The 5,509-nt window shown below is 35.6% G+C and overlaps 1 pseudogene across 1 annotated transcript; it reads right to left on the bottom strand.

The window, feature by feature from the left end:
* Positions 1-4,444: 4,444 nt before the first annotated feature.
* On the bottom strand, positions 4,445-5,113 carry LOC309962011 (large ribosomal subunit protein uL30-like; annotated as a pseudogene). The gene has a single exon. The product of its transcript is annotated as a large ribosomal subunit protein uL30-like (transcript).
* Positions 5,114-5,509: the final 396 nt, after the last annotated feature.

Below are 5,509 nucleotides of genomic sequence, written 5' to 3'. Positions count from 1 at the left end.
CATAGGAAAACACATATTGACCCACAAGACATAATTCTTTGGTAGGAACTGTCCTTTGGTGACAGACAGCCCAGAAGATAAATTTATACTTAATAAAAGATATTTTAAATCACATTAGTCTTTAGAAAGGGTTTATAATCTTTGGGAAAATTCTCATTCTACAAATAATGTTAAATGAAGAATCACAAGGCATTGAGGCATCTAGTTTTCGACCTCATAGCTTATGATACCCTTAAAGTAACATTGCTATGTTAAGGATCTCATAAGAGAAGGATCTCATAAGAGAAGGATCTCATTAGATTCCTGATACTCCTTGGTTACTAGAATGCTGAGACCTCAGAACACATTTTTTTTCTTGTGGTTTTCCACAGAAAACCATGAAGTTCAAGAAGTTGCTTTTAACTTGCTGTGTTTATTTACTCAACAAATATTTGTTGAATGTTGCTATGTGCCAGAAACTGGCAAAGGTACAAAAGACACTGCAATGAACAGGCATGACACCTGCCCTAAGGAAACTGGAAGTATGAATAAAGGCTCTCAAGCCTGGAATTATGTTGGAAATTTCCATATGGTTCTTTTTTCTTTCTTGCTCATTCATTCTTTCTCTAACTAGCTAGCATCATCTTTCTACCATAGTGTAATTGTTAACAGAACAAATTCTAGAGGTAAAAGGCTATGATTCATAAACAAGTTCCATGAATAAAAAGAGTTTTAAAAGATTTATTGATAGATAGATGATAGATAGATAGATGCCAGAAGGAATCATAAGCAATGCTCCCATGCAAAGCAGAACTCTGACAATCGTCATTGTTAACGCCAAGATTCACTTTCTAAGAGCAATTTTTTGGTCACAACTACATTGTTTTTTCCTTAAGAAATGGTTTTCACAATATTCTTAGACAATAAACCTTAAATATTTTGTAAATTATTATATTCAACCATATTTTTCTTCTCCCTAGTGAACTGTTTGCCAGTGAAACACAGTTTCACTTTCACTATTTCAAAATGATAGTATAAAAACAGAAGTGAAAGTATGAATCATAATATAATCAGGAGTTCATGGTGAGCTATCCATTTATAACTCAGAAACCACGGGGTATTTCCAAACTGATGTCATTCATAGAAAGAATGCCATGTGTTGTGGGAGAATAAGAAAAATTACCTAGGCTAACTGGGGGCTTTAGAATGCATGTGGGATAGTCCCAGCTAATTTCTTTTTTTAATTTTATCACAAAGATCAAGCTGTATTTCAAATACTTAAATTGACGCTCACCTTGGAAATTACACGCCGGATTCTGGGTTATACTTTTTAATTCTGAAAACTTAGATGATGTACACTGAGATTTTACTTCAGAAGGCATAATACCAGTATAAATGCTTTTTTTTAAGTTGAAGTGTAGTTGACTTACAATGTTGTGTTAATTTCTGGTGTACAGCAAAATGAATATATCTATATTCTTTTTCATATTCTTTTCCATTATAGGTTATTACAAGATATTGAATATAGTTCTCTGTGTTCCAGTATAAATGCTTTTTATAATTCAATGTTTTATTTTCTTTAAAAAGCTGTATAAATACTAAAATTACTGTGAAATTTCTTGTAGTTGTTTTACTTATAGGACAAAATTGTAATCTCTGCTCAAATAGTTAAAATTGATTTTATTTTTGTTTTAGCAGGGGAGAAATAAATATAAATTTTATTTTTTCCAACTAAACAATTAAAATAGTATATTTCTTTTCTCTCCACTGTGTTGAGTTTTTTAAGAACTTAAAGAAGACTACAGTGTATGTTAAATAAATTAGTGACATTACAGAGAGGAAACATTATCCAGAAAATGCTTTCCTCTGGATTGCCTACATTTGGTTGGATAATACTTTGGCTGTGTTAGTTCTGCCATATTTGCTGCTATGTTTGCTGATTAGTTTGTTGTTTTGACCCAGACCCTGATATCCAATTATGAGTCTAGGCCCTCTGTATCCTTTTTCAATCAGTTGAATGTCCCTGGTTTCCCATTAGTTAATGTTCATGATATGGGGGATTCCACAGAGGTCATCCCACTCACTAACCCAGGTAACACCACTAGTTCACTGTTTGGTTTATGAGGCTCATCCATGAGCCCAGTGGTTTACCCACAATGCTCAGTCTTGCTGCCTGCTATGAACTGTTTTGCTACCCTCGATCTTTCAGTGTGGCTGCAGGTGAATCTGCCAATAGGATGGGTTGACCTCATGTGATTGAGGAACAAATTTTAAAATGTATCAGAATATTGAATTCCTCCTCATTCCGTACACAGATAGGAAGAACACATGGATTAAAGACTTAAAGGCAACCCTCAAAATTTTAGAAGAAAATGTAGGAGACAATCTCATAACATTGAAGTAAGGAAAGATGTCTTAAAAATTAAAAATGTTCATCAATTGTAACACATGTATGACTCTGGTGGGGCTATTGATAATGGAGGAGGCTGTGCATGTATAGGGGCAGGGAGTATATGGGATTTCTGGGTACCTTCTGCTCAATTTTACTATGAAGCTAAAACTGCTCTGAAACAAAGTCTTTTAAGAATAAAAAAACAAATCATTAAGTACAAACTAAAATATGAATAAATTTGATAACAGAAACATTTTAAATATCATACTTTAGATGTCATAAACAAAGTTTAAAGGGCAAGCTAGAGACAGAGAAAATACTTACAAGGCATTTGAGAAATAACTGCCATCTAGAATATATAAAAATATCCTATAAATAAGAAAAAGACAAAAAGCCCAGTAAAGAAATGAATATAAAACTTCAGTTCACAGACAAGCTCTATAGGACCAATAAAGATATGAAAAAAAAGTTGTAACTTAATAATAATAGAAGCATGCAAATTAAAACAAGATACCATTTCATGTCGTCACACTGGAAAAAATTCAAAAGTTTGTTGATGACAAGTAGTGGTAAGGAAGTCGTGGAAATGGGAAATTTCAAATTCTTAATTACCCATGATTAATGAGCAGTGAAGTTTTACAATAGGGAGTGTAGTTTAAATTTAAGAAGAAAAAGATTAAGAGATTGAGAGAGCAGATTGGTATAACGCTAAAAACTTTTTGCAATATCTAGCAAAGTTTGAAGGTTAGGACCCAGAAAGTCAACTTCTAAAATATAAATTCCAAAAACATCTAGTACAGGGACACAAGGATAATTCATTGCAACATTTTTTGTAATATCAAAATGTCTGCCATGGGGGAAATGGATCCTCTTAGTTTCATTTGTTTCAATACCAAGCATCCATTTTCTGCATGGAGTCTTACTACTCCCTTCTTAATATAGTGGGAAATGAGGCACTGACCATATCTCCTTGCTCCGACAGACTCCTCCCTTCATCTCCGCCCTACACTTCCCTATTCCTATGGGAAGCACTTTCTAGCTTGGAAAATTCCACCACCACCCCATCATATCTCTGGCCCAGACACTTACTCGGTCGAGGTTCATATTCTTTTTTTTTTGCCTTTTCTGGAAATCTTGCCTGATTTCTCCTTCAAATTTTGGTCACTGGCAATTAATAGCCAGAAACAATATCCTGCCTCACACTTCCCCAGGATCTGCTTAAATGAGGAGGAACAGAAAGATGAAAAGATATATACAGGGAGAAGAAAAAGTATGGATTAATAACTTCAAATATTATCCTACTATATTCTCATCCTAGCAAATCTTTGGCAGTCAAACCCACACACAAATTGGGGCCTAGCTCTGTGGGTGAGATGAGGAGGGAAGCATGGATATGGGGCAAAGTTCTTGACTCATCTGGAAGTTTTGACTCATACCTGGAGTAGATGTACCTTCATCCATCAATTACCTTATGCTGCCCTCATCCTCCCCACCCTAGGAGCTTGAGCTTGTCACTGGTAAGGGCAGAACATCTCCTGAGGCAAGGTATTACTGGGTGGTTGCACATAGCTGTGAAAAGAGCTGCACTGGACAACCTAAAGACAACTGTACAAGGGAGAGGGGCTGTCAGTAAGTGCAAGCAATTTGGGTGGTCCAGCCATTCTCTTCCTTCTCAGGCAACATCCTTCTCCAAACCTCTGTGCTTAAAAAGTAAGAGGAAGACCCCTGCTCCCATTTACAGAGGAGATAATGAGGTTGACTGACATATTGGTGTCCAGCTCTCTTCTCACCCAACATCCAACACCAGGAGAGTGTTCTACCTCTTTTCTTCTACTCTCTGTGTCTTCCCTTTTTTAATATAATGAATAAATGAATGAATGACAAGTAAATAATTCCCCATATCTCCCATGGTTAACACATGTGAAGAATTGGATATATACTTGTCCCATTTTTTCTTTTGTTAATCACATAATTTGGGTTTTTTTTGGGGGGGATGTTTGTTTTACATTTCAAATTGAAAGCAGTCACTGCTTATTAACTGACTAGATTACAAAACAAATCAAGGTAGACACCTTAGTTCATCCTTCTAATAAGCCTGTTGATTTGATCTTTTCTGTTGCCAGCATCTCTACCTTCTACAAAATAGATGATCTTCATCATCTTCATTCTACCTCATGGAAAAGATCATTTGAAGGGCCAGCAGAAGTTGTTGGTTTCTTGAAAGCATTGTTCAACAGTATAGATCTCGTGAATCAGATCTTCCATGCAGATGATTCCAAATTTAACAAGAGAGCCAGCAATCAATGTGTTGTCTGTCAGGGCAATTTATGTGCAATATGTGGTTCCACAATCCTCAGCATGTTAACTGAAGCCTTGTTGATCTTCACAAAGGTACCAGTGAAGATAGGGCAATGATGAAGAAGCTGCAACACTTTTCAGACCTTTGGGGTCACACCATGGATACTGATCCTGATGATAAATGCCAGTAATGGGTTCTGCACGTACATGGAAGTTGCCAGCTTATCTTGCCATCCTAACCATTCTTGTGTCAGTTCTGTACATCTGCCCATATTCCTTGTGATTGGGCTTACCTTTTCATATATAAGATTTGTCCTTGCCTTTCAAAACATCTTTTGGGCAAAATTCTTTCTCAGGTGCCTGATCTTGAGCTCTGTGAAATTCCTTCCCTTTTTTTAGGAGATTCAGCAGGAACCATCTTTTCTTCTCTTCTGCACCCTTCATGGTTCCAGCTGGAAAAAAGGACTACATAACCTATTTTTAGGTTTGGTTTTTTTAAAGGTTGATATTATTCACTTTATTTTGAATTTGCTTTATTTAATCTCACTGTATATTGTGAACAATCATCCCATTTGGGACATTAATATATCCCAATACATCATTTTTCAGTGTGTGTGCGCATGTGTGTGTGTATGTGCCTGTGTGTGCACACATATGTGCCATGATTTATTCAATTCCCTACTCATGAACATTCAAATTGTTTATGGTTTTTTGACACTACAAACCATACTACAAATAGCATTATGTCCACATAGTCCTTTATCAGGTGTAAATTTTTTAATGTAAGGTAGACTTCAAGAACTTGAATTGCTATATAATGTATAGTAATTTTAATTCAAA

Source organism: Leucopleurus acutus (genome assembly GCF_964270905.1).
Source record: "Leucopleurus acutus genome assembly, chromosome: 5".
In the NCBI taxonomy this organism is placed as follows: Eukaryota; Metazoa; Chordata; class Mammalia; order Artiodactyla; family Delphinidae; genus Leucopleurus; species Leucopleurus acutus.
Note: the sequence above shows the minus strand (reverse complement) of the source record. Positions and strands in the feature narration are given on the sequence as shown.